Raw genomic sequence first — 21,053 nt, forward strand, 5'->3', positions numbered from 1 at the left:
GTGCGATTGGGGGTGTGATTGTGATGGAATGAATGGGAGTGTAAATGGGATGAAGTGAATGGGAGTAAGCATGTGAAAGTCTGAATGGGTATGAATGGGGGTGCGATTGGGGGTGTGATTGTGATGGGATGAATGGGAGTGTAAATGGGATGAAGTGAATAGGAGTAAGCATGTGAAAGTCTGAATGGGTATGAATGGGAGTGCGATTGGGGGTGTGATTGTGATGGAATGAATGGGAGTGTAAATGGGATGAAGTGAATGGGAGTAAGCATGTGAAAGTCTGAATGGGTATGAATGGGGGTGCGATTGGGGGTGTGAGTGTGATGGAATGAATGGGAGTGTAAATGGGATGAAGTGAATGGGAGTAAGCATGTGAAAGTCTGAATGGGTATGAATGGGGGTGCGATTGGGGGTGTGATTGTGATGGGATGAATGGGAGTGTAAATGGGATGAAGTGAATAGGAGTAAGCATGTGAAAGTCTGAATGGGTATGAATGGGGGTGCGATTGGGGGTGTGATTGTGATGGAATGAATGGGAGTGTAAATGGGATGAAGTGAATGGGAGTAAGCATGTGAAAGTCTGAATGGGTATGAATGGGGGTGCGATTGGGGGTGTGATTGTGATGGAATGAATGGGAGTGTAAATGGGATGAAGTGAATAGGAGTAAGCATGTGAAAGTCTGAATGGGTATGAATGGGGGTGCGATTGGGGGTGTGATTGTGATGGAATGAATGGGAGTGTAAATGGGATGAAGTGAATGGGAGTAAGCATGTGAAAGTCTGAATGGGTATGAATGGGGGTGCGATTGGAGATGTGATTGTGATGGAATGAATGGGAGTGTAAATGGGATGAAGTGAATGGGAGTAAGCATGTGAAAGTCTGAATGGGTATGAATGGAGGTGCGATTGGGGGTGTGATTGTGATGGAATGAATGGGAGTGTAAATGGGATGAAGTGAATGGGAATAAGCATGTGAAAGTGTGAATGGGTATGAATGGGGGTGCGATTGGGGGTGTGATTGTGATGGAATGAATGGGAGTGTAAATGGGATGAAGTGAATGGGAGTAAGCATGTGAAAGTCTGAATGGGTATGAATGGGGGTGCGATTGGGGGTGTGATTGTGATGGAATGAATGGGAGTGTAAATGGGATGAAGTGAATGGGAGTAAGCATGTGAAAGTCTGAATGGGTATGAATGGGGGTGCGATTGGGGGTGTGATTGTGATGGAATGAATGGGAGTGTACATGGGATGAAGTGAATGAGAGTAAGCATGTGAAAGTCTGAATGGGTATGAATGGGGGTGCGATTGGGGGTGTGATTGTGATGGAATGAATGGGAGTGTAAATGGGATGAAGTGAATGGGAGTAAGCATGTGAAAGTCTGAATGGGTATGAATGGGGGTGCGATTGGGGGTGTGATTGTGATGGAATGAATGGGAGTGTAAATGGGATGAAGTGAATGGGAGTAAGCATGTGAAAGTCTGAATGGGTATGAATGGGGGTGCGATTGGGGGTGTGATTGTGATGGAATGAATGGGAGTGAAAATGGGATGAAGTGAATGGGAGTAAGCATGTGAAAGTCTGAATGGGTATGAATGGGGGTGCGATTGGGGGTGTGATTGTGATGGAATGAATGGGAGTGTAAATGGGATGAAGTGAATGGGAGTAAGCATGTGAAAGTCTGAATGGGTATGAATGGGGGTGCGATTGGGGGTGTGATTGTGATGGAATGAATGGGAGTGTAAATGGGATGAAGTGAATGGGAGTAAGCATGTGAAAGTCTGAATGGGTATGAATGGGGGTGCGATTGGGGGTGTGATTGTGATGGAATGAATGGGAGTGTAAATGGGATGAAGTGAATGGGAGTAAGCATGTGAAAGTATGAATGGGGGTGCGATTGGGGGTGCGATTGGGGGTGTGATTGTGATGGAATGAATGGGAGTGTAAATGGGATGAAGTGAATGGGAGTAAGCATGTGAAAGTCTGAATGGGTATGAATGGGGTGCGATTGGGGGTGTGATTGTGATGGAATGAATGGGAGTGTAAATGGGATGAAGTGAATGGGAGTAAGCATGTGAAAGTCTGAATGGGTATGAATGGGGTGCGATTGGGGGTGTGATTGTGATGGAATGAATGGGAGTGTAAATGGGATGAAGTGAATGGGAGTAAGCATGTGAAAGTCTGAATGGGTATGAATGGGGGTGCGATTGGGGGTGTGATTGTGATGGAATGAATGGGAGTGTAAATGGGATGAAGTGAATGGGAGTAAGCATGTGAAAGTCTGAATGGGTATGAATGGGGTGCGATTGGGGGTGTGATTGTGATGGAATGAATGGGAGTGTAAATGGGATGAAGTGAATGGGAGTAAGCATGTGAAAGTCTGAATGGGTATGAATGGGGGTGCGATTGGGGGTGTGATTGTGATGGAATGAATGGGAGTGTAAATGGGATGAAGTGAATGGGAGTAAGCATGTGAAAGTCTGAATGGGTATGAATGGGGGTGCGATTGGGGGTGTGATTGTGATGGAATGAATGGGAGTGTAAATGGGATGAAGTGAATGGGAGTAAGCATGTGAAAGTATGAATGGGTATGAATGGGGGAGCGATTGGGGGTGTGATTGTGATGGAATGAATGGGAGTGTAAATGGGATGAAGTGAATGGGAGTAAGCATGTGAAAGTCTGAATGGGTATTAATGGGGGTGCGATTGGGGGTGTGATTGTGATGGAATGAATGGGAGTGTAAATGGGATGAAGTGAATGGGAGTAAGCATGTGAAAGTGTGAATGGGTATGAATGGGGGTGCGATTGGAGATGTGATTGTGATGGAATGAATGGGAGTGTAAATGTGTTGAAGTGAATAGGAGGAAGCATGTGAAAGTCTGAATGGGTATGAATGGGGGTGCGATTGGGGGTGTGATTGTGATGGAATAAATGGGAGTGTAAATGGGATGAAGTGAATGGGAGTAAGCATGTGAAAGTCTGAATGGGTATGAATGGGGGTGCGATTGGGGGTGTGATTGTGATGGAATGAATGGGAGTGTAAATGGGATGAAGTGAATGGGAGTAAGCATGTGAAAGTCTGAATGGGTATGAATGGGGGTGCGATTGGGGGTGTGATTGTGATGGAATGAATGGGAGTGTAAATGGGATGAAGTGAATAGGAGTAAGCATGTGAAAGTCTGAATGGGTATGAATGGGAGTGCGATTGGGGGTGTGATTGTGATGGAATGAATGGGAGTGTAAATGGGATGAAGTGAATGGGAGTAAGCATGTGAAAGTCTGAATGGGTATGAATGGGGGTGCGATTGGGGGTGTGATTGTGATGGAATGAATGGGAGTGTACATGGGATGAAGTGAATGGGAGTAAGCATGTGAAAGTCTGAATGGGTATGAATGGGGGTGCGATTGGGGGTGTGATTGTGATGGAATGAATGGGAGTGTAAATGGGATGAAGTGAATGGGAGTAAGCATGTGAAAGTCTGAATGGGTATGAATGGGGGTGCGATTGGGGGTGTGATTGTGATGGAATGAATGGGAGTGTACATGGGATGAAGTGAATGGGAGTAAGCATGTGAAAGTCTGAATGGGTATGAATGGGGGTGCGATTGGGGGTGTGATTGTGATGGAATGAATGGGAGTGTAAATGGGATGAAGTGAATGGGAGTAAGCATGTGAAAGTCTGAATGGGTATGAATGGGGGTGCGATTGGGGGTGTGATTGTGATGGAATGAATGGGAGTGTAAATGAGATGAAGTGAATAGGAGTAAGCATGTGAAAGTCTGAATGGGTATGAATGGGGGTGCGATTGGGGGTGTGATTGTGATGGGATGAATGGGAGTGTAAATGAGATGAAGTGAATAGGAGTAAGCATGTGAAAGTCTGAATGGGTATGAATGGGAGTGCGATTGGGGGTGTGATTGTGATGGAATGAATGGGAGTGTAAATGGGATGAAGTGAATGGGAGTAAGCATGTGAAAGTCTGAATGGGTATGAATGGGGGTGCGATTGGGGGTGTGATTGTGATGGAATGAATGGGAGTGTAAATGGGATGAAGTGAATGGGAGTAAGCATGTAAAAGTCTGAATGGGTATGAATGGGGGTGCGATTGGGGGTGTGATTGTGATGGAATGAATGGGAGTGTAAATGGGATGAAGTGAATGGGAGTAAGCATGTGAAAGTATGAATGGGTATGAATGGGAGAGCGATTGGGGATGTGATTGTGATGGAATGAATGGGAGTGTAAATGTGATGAAGTGAATGGGAGTAAGCATGTGAAAGTCTGAATGGGTATGAATGGGGGTGCGATTGGGGGTGTGATTGTGATGGAATGAATGGGAGTGTAAATGGGATGAAGTGAATGGGAGTAAGCATGTGAAAGTCTGAATGGGTATGAATGGGGGTGCGATTGGGGGTGTGATTGTGATGGAATGAATGGGAGTGTAAATGGGATGAAGTGAATGGGAGTAAGCATGTGAAAGTCTGAATGGGTATGAATGGGGGTGCGATTGGGGGTGTGATTGTGATGGAATGAATGGGAGTGTAAATGGGATGAAGTGAAGGGGAGTAAGCATGTGAAAGTATGAATGGGTATGAATGCGGAAGCGATTGGGGATGTGATTTTGATGGAATGAATGGGAGTGTAAATGTGATGAAGTGAATAGGTGCAAGTATGTGAAAGTCTGAATGGGTATGATTGGGGGTGCGATTGGGGGTGTGATTGTGATGGAATGAATGGGAGTGTAAATGTGATAAAGTGAATGGGAGTAAGCATGTGAAAGTCTGAATGGGTATGAATGGGGGTGCGATTGGGGGTGTGATTGTGATGGAATGAATGGGAGTGTAAATGTGATGAAGTGAATGGGAGTAAGCATGTGAAAGTCTGAATGGGTATGAATGGGGGTGCGATTGGGGGTGTGATTGTGATGGAATGAATGGGAGTGTAAATGTGATGAAGTGAATGGGAGTAAGCATGTGAAAGTCTGAATGGGTATGAATGGGGGTGCGATTGGGGGTGTGATTGTGATGGAATGAATGGGAGTGTAAATGGGATGAAGTGAATGGGAGTAAGCATGTGAAAGTCTGAATGGGTATGATTGGGGGTGCGATTGGGGGTGTGATTGTGATTCAATTAATGGGAGTGTAAATGGGATGAAGTGAATGGGAGTAAGCATGTGAAAGTCTGAATGGGTATGAATGGGGTTGCGATTGGGGGTGTGATTGTGATGGAATGAATGGGAGTGTAAATGTGATGAAGTGAATGGGAGTAAGCATGTGAAAGTCTGAATGGGTATGAATGGGGGAGCGATTGGGCGTGTGATTGTGATGGAATGAATGGGAGTGTAAATGGGATGAAGTGAATGGGAGTAAGCATGTGAAAGTCTGAATGGGTATGAATGGGGGTGCGATTTGGGGTGTGATTGTGATGGAATGAATGGGAGTGTAAATGTGATAAAGTGAATGGGAGTAAGCATGTGAAAGTCTGAATGGGTATGAATGGGGGTGCGATTTGGGGTGTGATTGTGATGGAATGAATGGGAGTGTAAATGTGTTGAAGTGAATAGGAGGAAGCATGTGAAAGTCTGAATGGGTATGAATGGGGGTGCGATTGGGGGTGTGATTGTGATGGAATGAATGGGAGTGTAAATGGGATGAAGTGAATGGGAGTAAGCATGTGAAAGTCTGAATGGGTATGAATGGGGGTGCGATTGGGGGTGTGATTGTGATGGGATGAATGGGAGTGTAAATGGGATGAAGTGAATAGGAGTAAGCATGTGAAAGTCTGAATGGGTATGAATGGGGGTGCGATTGGGGGTGTGATTGTGATGGAATGAATGGGAGTGTAAATGGGATGAAGTGAATGGGAGTAAGCATGTGAAAGTCTGAATGGGTATGAATGGGGGTGCGATTGGGGGTGTGATTGTGATGGAATGAATGGGAGTGTACATGGGATGAAGTGAATGGGAGTAAGCATGTGAAAGTCTGAATGGGTATGAATGGGGGTGCGATTGGGGGTGTGATTGTGATGGAATGAATGGGAGTGTAAATGGGATGAAGTGAATGGGAGTAAGCATGTGAAAGTCTGAATGGGTATGAATGGGGGTGCGATTGGGGGTGTGATTGTGATGGGATGAATGGGAGTGTAAATGGGATGAAGTGAATAGGAGTAAGCATGTGAAAGTCTGAATGGGTATGAATGGGAGTGCGATTGGGGGTGTGATTGTGATGGAATGAATGGGAGTGTAAATGGGATGAAGTGAATGGGAGTAAGCATGTGAAAGTCTGAATGGGTATGAATGGGGGTGCGATTGGGGGTGTGATTGTGATGGAATGAATGGGAGTGTAAATGGGATGAAGTGAATGGGAGTAAGCATGTGAAAGTCTGAATGGGTATGAATGGGGGTGCGATTGGGGGTGTGATTGTGATGGAATGAATGGGAGTGTAAATGGGATGAAGTGAATGGGAGTAAGCATGTGAAAGTCTGAATGGGTATGAATGGGGGTGCGATTGGGGGTGTGATTGTGATGGGATGAATGGGAGTGTAAATGGGATGAAGTGAATAGGAGTAAGCATGTGAAAGTCTGAATGGGTATGAATGGGGGTGCGATTGGGGGTGTGATTGTGATGGAATGAATGGGAGTGTAAATGGGATGAAGTGAATAGGAGTAAGCATGTGAAAGTCTGAATGGGTATGAATGGGGGTGCGATTGGGGGTGTGATTGTGATGGAATGAATGGGAGTGTAAATGGGATGAAGTGAATGGGAGTAAGCATGTGAAAGTCTGAATGGGTATGAATGGGGGTGCGATTGGGGGTGTGATTGTGATGGAATGAATGGGAGTGTACATGGGATGAAGTGAATGGGAGTAAGCATGTGAAAGTCTGAATGGGTATGAATGGGGGTGCGATTGGGGGTGTGATTGTGATGGAATGAATGGGAGTGTAAATGGGATGAAGTGAATGGGAGTAAGCATGTGAAAGTCTGAATGGGTATGAATGGGGGTGCGATTGGGGGTGTGATTGTGATGGGATGAATGGGAGTGTAAATGGGATGAAGAGAATAGGAGTAAGCATGTGAAAGTCTGAATGGGTATGAATGGGGGTGCGATTGGGGGTGTGATTGTGATGGAATGAATGGGAGTGTAAATGGGATGAAGTGAATGGGAGTAAGCATGTGAAAGTCTGAATGGGTATGAATGGGGGTGCGATTGGGGGTGTGATTGTGATGGAATGAATGGGAGTGTACATGGGATGAAGTGAATGGGAGTAAGCATGTGAAAGTCTGAATGGGTATGAATGGGGGTGCGATTGGGGGTGTGATTGTGATGGAATGAATGGGAGTGTAAATGTGATGAAGTGAATGGGAGTAAGCATGTGAAAGTCTGAATGGGTATGATTGGGGGTGCGATTGGGGGTGTGATTGTGATTCAATTAATGGGAGTGTAAATGGGATGAAGTGAATGGGAGTAAGCATGTGAAAGTCTGAATGGGTATGAATGGGGTTGCGATTGGGGGTGTGATTGTGATGGAATGAATGGGAGTGTAAATGTGATGAAGTGAATGGGAGTAAGCATGTGAAAGTCTGAATGGGTATGAATGGGGGAGCGATTGGGGGTGTGATTGTGATGGAATGAATGGGAGTGTAAATGGGATGAAGTGAATGGGAGTAAGCATGTGAAAGTATGAATGGGTATGAATGGGGGTGCGTTTGGGGGTGTGATTGTGATGGAATGAATGGGAGTGTAAATGTGATAAAGTGAATGGGAGTAAGCATGTGAAAGTCTGAATGGGTATGAATGGGGGAGCGATTGGGGGTGTGATTGTGATGGAATGAATGGGAGTGTAAATGGGATGAAGTGAATGGGAGTAAGCATGTGAAAGTATGAATGGGTATGAATGGGGGTGCGTTTGGGGGTGTGATTGTGATGGAATGAATGGGAGTGTAAATGTGATAAAGTGAATGGGAGTAAGCATGTGAAAGTCTGAATGGGTATGAATGGGGGTGCGATTTGGGGTGTGATTGTGATGGAATGAATGGGAGTGTAAATGTGATAAAGTGAATGGGAGTAAGCATGTGAAAGTCTGAATGGGTATGAATGGGGGTGCGATTTGGGGTGTGATTGTGATGGAATGAATGGGAGTGTAAATGTGTTGAAGTGAATAGGAGGAAGCATGTGAAAGTCTGAATGGGTATGAATGGGAGTGCGATTGGGGGTGTGATTGTGATGGAATGAATGGGAGTGTAAATGGGATGAAGTGAACGGGAATAAGCATGTGAAAGTCTGAATGGGTATGAATGGGGGAGCGATTGGGGGTGTGATTGTGATGGAATGAATGGGAGTGTAAATGTGATGAAGTGAATGGGAGTAAGCATGTGAAAGTCTGAATGGGTATGAATGGGGGAGCGATTGGGGGTGTGATTGTGATGGAATGAATGGGAGTGTAAATGGGATGAAGTGAATGGGAGTAAGCATGTGAAAGTATGAATGGGTATGAATGGGGGTGCGTTTGGGGGTGTGATTGTGATGGAATGAATGGGAGTGTAAATGTGATAAAGTGAATGGGAGTAAGCATGTGAAAGTCTGAATGGGTATGAATGGGGGAGCGATTGGGGGTGTGATTGTGATGGAATGAATGGGAGTGTAAATGGGATGAAGTGAATGGGAGTAAGCATGTGAAAGTATGAATGGGTATGAATGGGGGTGCGTTTGGGGGTGTGATTGTGATGGAATGAATGGGAGTGTAAATGTGATAAAGTGAATGGGAGTAAGCATGTGAAAGTCTGAATGGGTATGAATGGGGGTGCGATTTGGGGTGTGATTGTGATGGAATGAATGGGAGTGTAAATGTGATAAAGTGAATGGGAGTAAGCATGTGAAAGTCTGAATGGGTATGAATGGGGGTGCGATTTGGGGTGTGATTGTGATGGAATGAATGGGAGTGTAAATGTGTTGAAGTGAATAGGAGGAAGCATGTGAAAGTCTGAATGGGTATGAATGGGAGTGCGATTGGGGGTGTGATTGTGATGGAATGAATGGGAGTGTAAATGGGATGAAGTGAACGGGAATAAGCATGTGAAAGTCTGAATGGGTATGAATGGGGGAGCGATTGGGGGTGTGATTGTGATGGAATGAATGGGAGTGTAAATGGGATGAAGTGAATGGGAGTAAGCATGTGAAAGTCTGAATGGGTATGAATGGGGGAGAGATTGGGGGTGTGATTGTGATGGAATGAATGGGAGTGTAAATGGGATGAAGTGAATGGGAGTAAGCATGTGAAAGTCTGAATGGGTATGAATGGGGGAGCGATTGGGGGTGTGATTGTGATGGAATGAATGGGAGTGTAAATGTGATAAAGTGAATGGGAGTAAGCATGTGAAAGTCTGAATGGGTATGAATGGGGGTGCGATTGGGGGTGTGATTGTGATGGGATGAATGGGAGTGTAAATGTGTTGAAGTGAATAGGAGTAAGCATGTGAAAGTCTGAATGGGTATGAATGGGGGTGCGATTGGGGGTGTGATTGTGATGGAATGAATGGGAGTGTAAATGGGATGAAGTGAATGGGAGTAAGCATGTGAAAGTCTGAATGGGTATGAATGGGGGTGCGATTGGGGGTGTGATTGTGATGGAATGAATGGGAGTGTAAATGGGATGAAGTGAATGGGAGTAAGCATGTGAAAGTCTGAATGGGTATGAATGGGGTTGCGATTGGGGGTGTGATTGTGATGGAATGAATGGGAGTGTAAATGGGATGAAGTGAATGGGAGTAAGCATGTGAAAGTCTGAATGGGTATGAATGGGGGTGCGATTGGGGGTGTGATTGTGATGGAATGAATGGGAGTGTAAATGGGATGAAGTGAATGGGAGTAAGCATGTGAAAGTCTGAATGGGTATGAATGGGAGAGCGATTGGGGGTGTGATTGTGATGGAATGAATGGGAGTGTAAATGGGATGAAGTGAATGGGAGTAAGCATGTGAAAGTGTGAATGGGTATGAATGGGGGTGCGATTGGGGGTGTGATTGTGATGGAATGAATGGGAGTGTAAATGGGATGAAGTGAATGGGAGTAAGCATGTGAAAGTCTGAATGGGTATGAATGGGGGTGCGATTGGAGATGTGATTGTGATGGAATGAATGGGAGTGTAAATGTGATGAAGTTAATGGGAATAAGCATGTGAAAGTCTGGGTATGAATGGGGGTGCGATTGGGGGTGTGATTGTGATGGAATGAATGGGAGTGTAAATGGGATGAAGTGAATGGGAGTAAGCATGTGAAAGTCTGAATGGGTAAGAATGGGGGAGCGATTGGGGGTGTGATTGTGATGGAATGAATGGGAGTGTAAATGGGATGAAGTGAATGGGAGTAAGCATGTGAAAGTCTGAATGGGTATGAATGGGGGTGCGATTGGAGATGTGATTGTGATGGAATGAATGGGAGTGTAAATGGGATGAAGTGAATGGGAGTAAGCATGTGAAAGTCTGAATGGGTATGAATGGGGTTGCGATTGGGGGTGTGATTGTGATGGAATGAATGGGAGTGTAAATGGGATGAAGTGAATGGGAGTAAGCATGTGAAAGTCTGAATGGGTATGAATGGGAGAGCGATTGGGGGTGTGATTGTGATGGAATGAATGGGAGTGTAAATGGGATGAAGTGAATGGGAGTAAGCATGTGAAAGTCTGAATGGGTATGAATGGGGGTGCGATTGGAGATGTGATTGTGATGGAATGAATGGGAGTGTAAATGGGATGAAGTGAAGGGGAGTAAGCATGTGAAAGTCTGAATGGGTATGAATGGGGGTGCGATTGGGGGTGTGATTTTGATGGAATGAATGGGAGTGTAAATGGGATGAAGTGAATGGGAGTAAGCATGTGAAAGTCTGAATGGGTATGAATGGGGGTGCGATTGGGGGTGTGATTGTGATGGAATGAATGGGAGTGTAAATGGGATGAAGTGAATGGGAGTAAGCATGTGAAAGTCTGAATGGGTATGAATGGGGGTGCGATTGGGGGTATGATTGTGATGGAATGAATGGGAGTGTACATGGGATGAAGTGAATGGGAGTAAGCATGTGAAAGTCTGAATGGGTATGAATGGGGGTGCGATTGGGGGTATGATTGTGATGGAATGAATGGGAGTGTACATGGGATGAAGTGAATGGGAGTAAGCATGTGAAAGTATGAATGGGTATGAATGGGGGTGCGATTGGGGGTGTGATTGTGATGGAATGAATGGGAGTGTACATGGGATAAGTGAATGGGAGCAAGCATGTGAAAGTATGAATGGGTATGAATGCGGAAGCGATTGGGGATGTGATTTTGATGGAATGAATGGGAGTGTAAATGTGATGAAGTGAATGGGAGTAAGCATGTGAAAGTCTGAATGGGTATGAATGGGGGTGCGATTGGGGGTATGATTGTGATGGAATGAATGGGAGTGTACATGGGATGAAGTGAATGGGAGTAAGCATGTGAAAGTCTGAATGGGTATGAATGGGGGTGCGATTGGGGGTATGATTGTGATGGAATGAATGGGAGTGTACATGGGATGAAGTGAATGGGAGTAAGCATGTGAAAGTCTGAATGGGTATGAATGGGGGTGCGATTGGGGGTATGATTGTGATGGAATGAATGGGAGTGTACATGGGATGAAGTGAATGGGAGTAAGCATGTGAAAGTATGAATGGGTATGAATGGGGTTGCGATTGGGGGTGTGATTGTGATGGAATGAATGGAAGTGTACATGGGATGAAGTGAATGGGAGTAAGCATGTGAAAGTCTGAATGGGTATGAATGGGGGTGCGATTGGGGGTGTGATTGTGATGGAATGAATGGGAGTGTAAATGGGATGAAGTGAACGGGAGTAAGCATGTGAAAGTGTGAATGGGTATGAATGGGGGTGCGATTGGGGGTGTGATTGTGATGGAATAAATGGGAGTGTAAATGGGATGAAGTGAATGGGAGTAAGCATGTGAAAGTCTGAATGGGTATGAATGGGGGTGCGATTGGAGATGTGATTGTGATGGAATGAATGGGAGTGTAAATGGGATGAAGTGAATGGGAGTAAGCATGTGAAAGTCTGAATGGGTATGAATGGGGGTGCGATTGGGGGTGTGATTGTGATGGGATGAATGGGAGTGTAAATGTGATGAAGTGAATGGGAGTAAGCATGTGAAAGTCTGAATGGGTATGAATGTGGGTGCGATTGGGGATGTGATTGTGATGGAATGAATGGGAGTATAAATGGGATGAAGTGAATGGGAGTAAGCATGTGAAAGTCTGAATGGGTATGAATGGGGGTGCGATTGGGGGTGTGATTGTGATGGAATGAATGGGAGTGTAAATAGGATTAAGTGAATGGGAGTAAGCATGTGAAAGTCTGAATGGGTATGAATGGGGATGTGATTGTGATGGGATGAATGGGAGTGTAAATGGGATGAAGTGAATGGGAGTAAGCATGTGAAAGTATGAATGGGTATGAATGGGGGTGCGATTGGGGATGTGATTTTGGTGGAATAAATGGGAGTGTAAATGTGATAAAGTGAATGGGAGTAAGAATGTGAAAGTCTGAATGGGTATGAATGGGGGTGCGATTGGGGATGTGATTGTGATGGAATGAATGGGAGTGTAAAAGGGATGAAGTGAATGGGAGTAAGCATGTGAAAGTCTTAATGGGTATGAATGGGGGAGCGATTGGGGATATGATTTTGATGGAATGAATGGGAGTGTAATGGGATGAAGTGAAGGGGAGTAAGCATGTGAAAGTATGAATGGGTATGAATGGGGGTGCGATTGGGGATGTGATTTTGATGGAATGAATGGGAGTGTAATGGGATGAAGTGAAGGGGAGTAAGCATGTGAAAGTCTGAATGGGTATGAATGGGGGAGCGATTGGGGATGTGATTGTGATGGAATGAATGGGAGTGTAAATGGGATGAAGTGAATGGGAATAAGCATGTGAAAGTCTGAATGGGTATGAATAGGGGTGCGATTGGGGGTGTGATTGTGATGGAATGAATGGGAGTGTAAATGGGATGAAGTGAATGGGAGTAAGCATGTGAAAGTATGAATGGGTATGAATGGGGGTGCGATTGGGGGTGTGATTGTGATGGAATGAATGGGAGTGTACATGGGATGAAGTGAATGGGAGTAAGCATGTGAAAGTATGAATGGGTATGAATGGGGGTGCGATTGGGGGTGTGATTGTGATAGAATGAATGGGAGTGTACATGGGATGAAGTGAATGGGAGTAAGCATGTGAAAGTCTGAATGGGTATGAATGGGGGTGCGATTGGGGGTGTGATTGTGATGGAATGAATGGGAGTGTAAATGTGATGAAGTGAATGGGAGTAAGCATGTGAAAGTCTGAATGGGTATGAATGGGGGAGCGATTGGGGATGTGATTTTGATGGAATGAATGGGAGTGTACATGGGATGAAGTGAATGGGAGTAAGCATGTGAAAGTCTGAATGGGTATGAATGGGGGTGCGATTGGGGGTGTGATTGTGATGGAATGAATGGGAGTGTACATGGGATGAAGTGAATGGGAGTAAGCATGTGAAAGTCTGAATGGGTATGAATGGGGGTGCGATTGGGGGTGTGATTGTGATGGAATGAATGGGAGTGTACATGGGATGAAGTGAATGGGAGTAAGCATGTGAAAGTCTGAATGGGTATGAATGGGGGTGCGATTGGGGGTGTGATTGTGATGGAATGAATGGGAGTGTAAATGGGATGAAGTGAATGGGAGTAAGCATGTGAAAGTCTGAATGGGTATGAATGGGGGTGCGATTGGGGGTGTGATTGTGATGGAATAAATGGGAGTGTAAATGGGATGAAGTGAATGGGAGTAAGCATGTGAAAGTCTGAATGGGTATGAATGGGGGAGCGATTGGGGTTGTGACTGTGATGGAATGAATGGGAGTGTAAATGGGATGAAGTGAATGGGAGTAAGCATGTGAAAGTCTGAATGGGTATGAATGGGGGTGCGATTGGGGGTGTGATTGTGATGGAATGAATGGGAGTGTAAATGTGATGAAGTGAATGGGAGTAAGCATGTGAAAGTCTGAATGGGTATGAATGGGGGTGCGATTGGGGGTGTGATTGTGATGGAATGAATGGGAGTGTAAATGGGATGAAGTGAATGGGAGTAAGCATGTGAAAGTCTGAATGGGTATGAATGGGGGTGCGATTGGGGGTGTGATTGTGATGGAATGAATGGGAGTGTAAATGGGATGAAGTGAATGGGAGTAAGCATGTGAAAGTCTGAATGGGTATGAATGGGGGTGCGATTGGGGGTGTGATTGTGATGGAATGAATGGGAGTGTACATGGGATGAAGTGAATGGGAGTAAGCATGGGAAAGTCTGAATGGGTATGAATGGGGGCGCGATTGGGGGTGTGATTGTGATGGAATGAATGGGAGTGTAAATGGGATGAAGTGAATGGGAGTAAGCATGTGAAAGTATGAATGGGTATGAATGGGGGTGCGATTGGGGGTGTGATTGTGATGGAATGAATGGGAGTGTAAATGGGATGAAGTGAATGGGAGTAAGCATGTGAAAGTCTGAATGGGTATGAATGGGGATGTGATTGTGATGGGATGAATGGGAGTGTAAATGGGATGAAGTGAATGGGAGTAAGCATGTGAAAGTATGAATGGGTATGAATGGGGGTGCGATTGGGGATGTGATTTTGGTGGAATAAATGGGAGTGTAAATGTGATAAAGTGAATGGGAGTAAGAATGTGAAAGTCTGAATGGGTATGAATGGGGGTGCGATTGGGGATGTGATTGTGATGGAATGAATGGGAGTGTAAAAGGGATGAAGTGAATGGGAGTAAGCATGTGAAAGTCTTAATGGGTATGAATGGGGGAGCGATTGGGGATGTGATTTTGATGGAATGAATGGGAGTGTAATGGGATGAAGTGAAGGGGAGTAAGCATGTGAAAGTATGAATGGGTATGAATGGGGGTGCGATTGGGGATGTGATTTTGATGGAATGAATGGGAGTGTAATGGGATGAAGTGAAGGGGAGTAAGCATGTGAAAGTCTGAATGGGTATGAATGGGGGAGCGATTGGGGGTGTGATTGTGATGGAATGAATGGGAGTGTAAATGGGATGAAGTGAATGGGAGTAAGCATGTGAAAGTCTGAATGGGTATGAATGGGGGTGCGATTGGGGGTGTGATTGTGATGGAATGAATGGGAGTGTACATGGGATGAAGTGAATGGGAGTAAGCATGTGAAAGTCTGAATGGGTATGAATGGGGGTGCGATTGGGGGTGTGATTGTGATGGAATGAATGGGAGTGTACATGGGATGAAGTGAATGGGAGTAAGCATGTGAAAGTCTGAATGGGTATGAATGGGGATGTGATTGTGATGGGATGAATGGGAGTGTAAATGGGATGAAGTGAATGGGAGTAAGCATGTGAAAGTATGAATGGGTATGAATGGGGGTGCGATTGGGGATGTGATTTTGGTGGAATAAATGGGAGTGTAAATGTGATAAAGTGAATGGGAGTAAGAATGTGAAAGTCTGAATGGGTATGAATGGGGGTGCGATTGGGGATGTGATTGTGATGGAATGAATGGGAGTGTAAAAGGGATGAAGTGAATGGGAGTAAGCATGTGAAAGTCTTAATGGGTATGAATGGGGGAGCGATTGGGGATGTGATTTTGATGGAAGGAATGGGAGTGTAATGGGATGAAGTGAAGGGGAGTAAGCATGTGAAAGTATGAATGGGTATGAATGGGGGTGCGATTGGGGATGTGATTTTGATGGAATGAATGGGAGTGTAATGGGATGAAGTGAAGGGGAGTAAGCATGTGAAAGTCTGAATGGGTATGAATGGGGGAGCGATTGGGGATGTGATTTTGATGGAATGAATGGGAGTGTAATGGGATGAAGTGAAGGGGAGTAAGCATGTGAAAGTCTGAATGGGTATGAATGGGGGAGCGATTGGGGATGTGATTTTGATGGAATGAATGGGAGTGTAATGGGATGAAGTGAAGGGGAGTAAGCATGTGAAAGTCTGAATGGGTATGAATGGGGGTGCGATTGGGGGTGTGATTGTGATGGAATGAATGGGAGTGTAAATGGGATGAAGTGAATGGGAATAAGCATGTGAAAGTCTGAATGGGTATGAATAGGGGTGCGATTGGGGGTGTGATTGTGATGGAATGAATGGGAGTGTAAATGGGATGAAGTGAATGGGAGTAAGCATGTGAAAGTATGAATGGGTATGAATGGGGGTGCGATTGGGGGTGTGATTGTGATGGAATGAATGGGAGTGTACATGGGATGAAGTGAATGGGAGTAAGCATGTGAAAGTATGAATGGGTATGAATGGGGGTGCGATTGGGGGTGTGATTGTGATAGAATGAATGGGAGTGTACATGGGATGAAGTGAATGGGAATAAGCATGTGAAAGTCTGAATGGGTATGAATGGGGTGCGATTGGGGGTGTGATTGTGATGGAATGAATGGGAGTGTACATGGGATGAAGTGAATGGGAGTAAGCATGTGAAAGTATGAATGGGTATGAATAGGGTGCGATTGGGGGTGTGATTGTGATGGAATGAATGGGAGTGTACATGGGATGAAGTGAATGGGAGTAAGCATGTGAAAGTATGAATGGGTATGAATGGGGGTGCGATTGGGGGTGTGATTGTGATGGAATGAATGGGAGTGTACATGGGATGAAGTGAATGGGAGTAAGCATGTGAAAGTCTGAATGGGTATGAATGGGGGTGCGATTGGGGGTGTGATTGTGATGGAATGAATGGGAGTGTACATGGGATGAAGTGAATGGGAGTAAGCATGTGAAAGTCTGAATGGGTATGAATGGGGGAGCGATTGGGGGTGTGATTGTGATGGAATGAATGGGAGTGTACATGGGATGAAGTGAATGGGAGTAAGCATGTGAAAGTCTGAATGGGTATGAATGGGGGTGCGATTGGGGGTGTGATTGTGATGGAATGAATGGGAGTGTACATGGGATGAAGTGAATGGGAGTAAGCATGTGAAAGTCTGAATGGGTATGAATGGGGGTGCGATTGGGGGTGTGATTGTGATGGAATGAATGGGAGTGTAAATGTGATGAAGTGAATGGGAATAAGCATGTGAAAGTCTGAATGGGTATGAATGGGGGTGCGATTGGGGGTGTGATTGTGATGGAATGAATGGGAGTGTAAATGGGATGAAGTGAATGGGAGTAAGCATGTGAAAGTGTGAATGGGTGTGAATGGGGGTGCGATTGGGGGTGTGATTGTGATGGAATGAATGGGAGTGTACATGGGATGAAGTGAATGGGAATAAGCATCTGAATGTCTGAATGGGTATGAATGGGGGTGCGATTGGGGGTGTGATTGTGATGGAATGAATGGGAGTGTACATGGGATGAAGTGAATGGGAGTAAGCATGTGAAAGTCTGAATGGGTATGAATGGGGGTGCGATTGGGGGTGTGATTGTGATGGAATGAATGGGAGTGTACATGGGATGAAGTGAATGGGAGTAAGCATGTGAAAGTATGAATGGGTATGAATGGGGGTGCGATTGGGGGTGTGATTGTGATGGAATGAATGGGAGTGTACATGGGATGAAGTGAATGGGAGTAAGCATGTGAAAGTATGAATGGGTATGAATGGGGTTGCGATTGGGGGTGTGATTGTGATGGAATGAATGGAAGTGTAAATGTGATGAAGTGAATGGGAGTAAGCATGTGAAAGTATGAATGGGTATGAATGGGGGTGCGATTGGGGGTGTGATTGTGATGGAATGAATGGGAGTGTACATGGGATGAAGTGAATGGGAGTAAGCATGTGAAAGTCTGAATGGGTATGAATGGGGGTGCGATTGGGGGTGTGATTGTGATGGAATGAATGGGAGTGTACATGGGATGAAGTGAATGGGAGTAAGCATGTGAAAGTATGAATGGGTATGAATGGGGGTGCGATTGGGGGTGTGATTGTGATGGAATGAATGGGAGTGTACATGGGATGAAGTGAATGGGAGTAAGCATGTGAAAGTCAGAATGGGTATGAATGGGGGTGCGATTGGGGGTGTGATTGTGATGGAATGAATGGGAGTGTAAATGTGTTGAAGTGAATGGGAGTAAGCATGTGAAAGTATGAATGGGTATGAATGGGGGAGCGATTGGGGATGTGATTTTGATGGAATGAATGGGAGTGTACATGGGATGAAGTGAATGGGAGAAAGCATGTGAAAGTCTGAATGGGTATGAATGGGGGTGCGATTGGGGGTGTGATTGTGATGGAATGAATGGGAGTGTAAATGTGATGAAGTGAATGAGAGTAAGCATGTGAAAGTCTGAATGGGTATGAATGGGGTGCGATTGGGGGTGTGATTGTGATGGAATGAATGGGAGTGTACATGGGATGAAGTGAATGGGAGTAAGCATGTGAAAGTATGAATGGGTATGAATGGGGGAGCGATTGGGGATGTGATTTTGATGGAATGAATGGGAGTGTACATGGGATGAAGTGAATGGGAGTAAGCATGTGAAAGTATGAATGGGTATGAATGGGGGAGCGATTGGGGATGTGATTTTGATGGAATGAATGGGAGTGTAAATGTGATGAAGTGAATGAGAGTAAGCATGTGAAAGTATGAATGCGTATGAATGGGGGCGCGATTGGGGGTGTGATTGTGATGGAATGAATGGGAGTGTAAATGTGATGAAGTGAATGGGAGTAAGCATGTGAAAGTATGAATGGGTATGAATGGGGGTGCGTTTGGGGGTGTGATTGTGATGGAATGAATGGGAGTGTACATGGGATGAAGTGAATGGGAGTAAGCATGTGAAAGTATGAATGGGTATGAATGGGGTTGCGACTGGGGGTGTGATTGTGATGGAATGAATGGGAGTGTACATGGGATGAAGTGAATGGGAGTAAGCATGTGAAAGTATGAATGGGTATGAATGGGGGTGCGATTGGGGGTGTGATTGTGATGGAATGAATGGAAGTGTACATGGGATGAAGTGAATGGGAGTAAGCATGTGAAAGTATGAATGGGTATGAATGGGGGTGCGATTGGGGGTGTGATTGTGATGGAATGAATGGGAGTGTACATGGGATGAAGTGAATGGGAGTAAGCATGTGAAAGTATGAATGGGTATGAATGGGGGTGCGATTGGGGGTGTGATTGTGATGGAATGAATGGGAGTGTACATGGGATGAAGTGAATGGGAGTAAGCATGTGAAAGTATGAATGGGTATGAATGGGGGTGCGATTGGGGGTGTGATTGTGATGGAATGAATGGGAGTGTACATGGGATGAAGTGAATGGGAGTAAGCATGTGAAAGTATGAATGGGTATGAATGGGGGTGCGATTGGGGGTGTGATTGTGATGGAATGAATGGAAGTGTACATGGGATGAAGTGAATGGGAGTAAGCATGTGAAAGTATGAATGGGTATGAATGGGGTTGCGATTGGGGGTGTGATTGTGATGGAATGAATGGAAGTGTACATGGGATGAAGTGAATGGGAGTAAGCATGTGAAAGTATGAATGGGTATGAATGGGGGTGCGATTGGGGTTGCGATTGTGATGGAATGAATGGGAGTGTAAATGGGATGAAGTGAATGGGAGTAAGCATGTGAAAGTCTGAATGGGTATGAATGGGGGTGCGATTGGGGGTGTGATTGTGATGGAATGAATGGAAGTGTACATGGGATGAAGTGAATGGGAGTAAGCATGTGAAAGTCTGAATGGGTATGAATGGGGGTGCGATTGGGGGTGTGATTGTGATGGAATGAATGGGAGTGTAAATGGGATGAAGTGAATGGGAGTAAGCATGTGAAAGTCTGAATGGGTATGAATGGGGGTGCGATTGGGGGTGTGATTGTGATGGAATGAATGGGAGTGTAAATGGGATGAAGTGAATGGGAGTAAGCATGTGAAAGTCTGAATGGGTATGAATGGGGGTGCGATTGGGGGTGCGATTGTGATGGAATGAATGGAAGTGTACATGGGATGAAGTGAATGGGAGTAAGCATGTGAAAGTCTGAATGGGTATGAATGGGGTTGCGATTGGGGTTGCGATTGTGATGGAATGAATGGAAGTGTACATGGGATGAAGTGAATGGGAGTAAGCATGTGAAAGTCTGAATGGGTATGAATGGGGGTGCGATTGGGGGTGTGATTGTGATGGAATGAATGGGAGTGTAAATGGGATGAAGTGAATGGGAGTAAGCATGTGAAAGTCTGAATGGGTATGAATGGGGGTGCGATTGGGGGTGTGATTGTGATGGAATGAATGGGAGTGTAAATGGGATGAAGTGAATGGGAGTAAGCATGTGAAAGTCTGAATGGGTATGAATGGGGGTGCGATTGGGGGTGCGATTGTGATGGAATGAATGGAAGTGTACATGGGATGAAGTGAATGGGAGTAAGCATGTGAAAGTCTGAATGGGTATGAATGGGGGTGCGATTGGGGGTGTGATTGTGATGGAATGAATGGGAGTGTACATGGGATGAAGTGAATGGGAGTAAGCATGTGAAAGTATGAATGGGTATGAATGGGGGTGCGATTGGGGGTGTGATTGTGATGGAATGAATGGGAGTGTACATGGGATGAAGTGAATGGGAGTAAGCATGTGAAAGTCTGAATGGGTATGAATGGGGGTGCGATTGGGCATGTGATTGTGATGGAATGAATGGGAGTGTAAATGGGATGAAGTGAATGGGAGTAAGCATGTGAAAGTCTGAATGGGTATGAATGGGGGTGCGATTGGGGGTGTGATTGTGATGGAATGAATGGGAGTGTACATGGGATGAAGTGAATGGGAGTAAGCATGTGAAAGTCTGAATGGGTATGAATGGGGGTGCGATTGGTGATGTGATTGTGATGGAATGAATGGGAGTGTAAATGGGATGAAGTGAATGGGAGTAAGCATGTGAAAGTCTGAATGGGTATGAATGGGGGTGCGATTGGGGGTGTGATTGTGATGGAATGAATGGGAGTGTACATGGGATGAAGTGAATGGGAGTAAGCATGTGAAAGTCTGAATGGGTATGAATGGGGGTGCGA

Source organism: Paroedura picta, chromosome 1 (assembly GCF_049243985.1).
Source record: "Paroedura picta isolate Pp20150507F chromosome 1, Ppicta_v3.0, whole genome shotgun sequence".
In the NCBI taxonomy this organism is placed as follows: Eukaryota; Metazoa; Chordata; class Lepidosauria; order Squamata; family Gekkonidae; genus Paroedura; species Paroedura picta.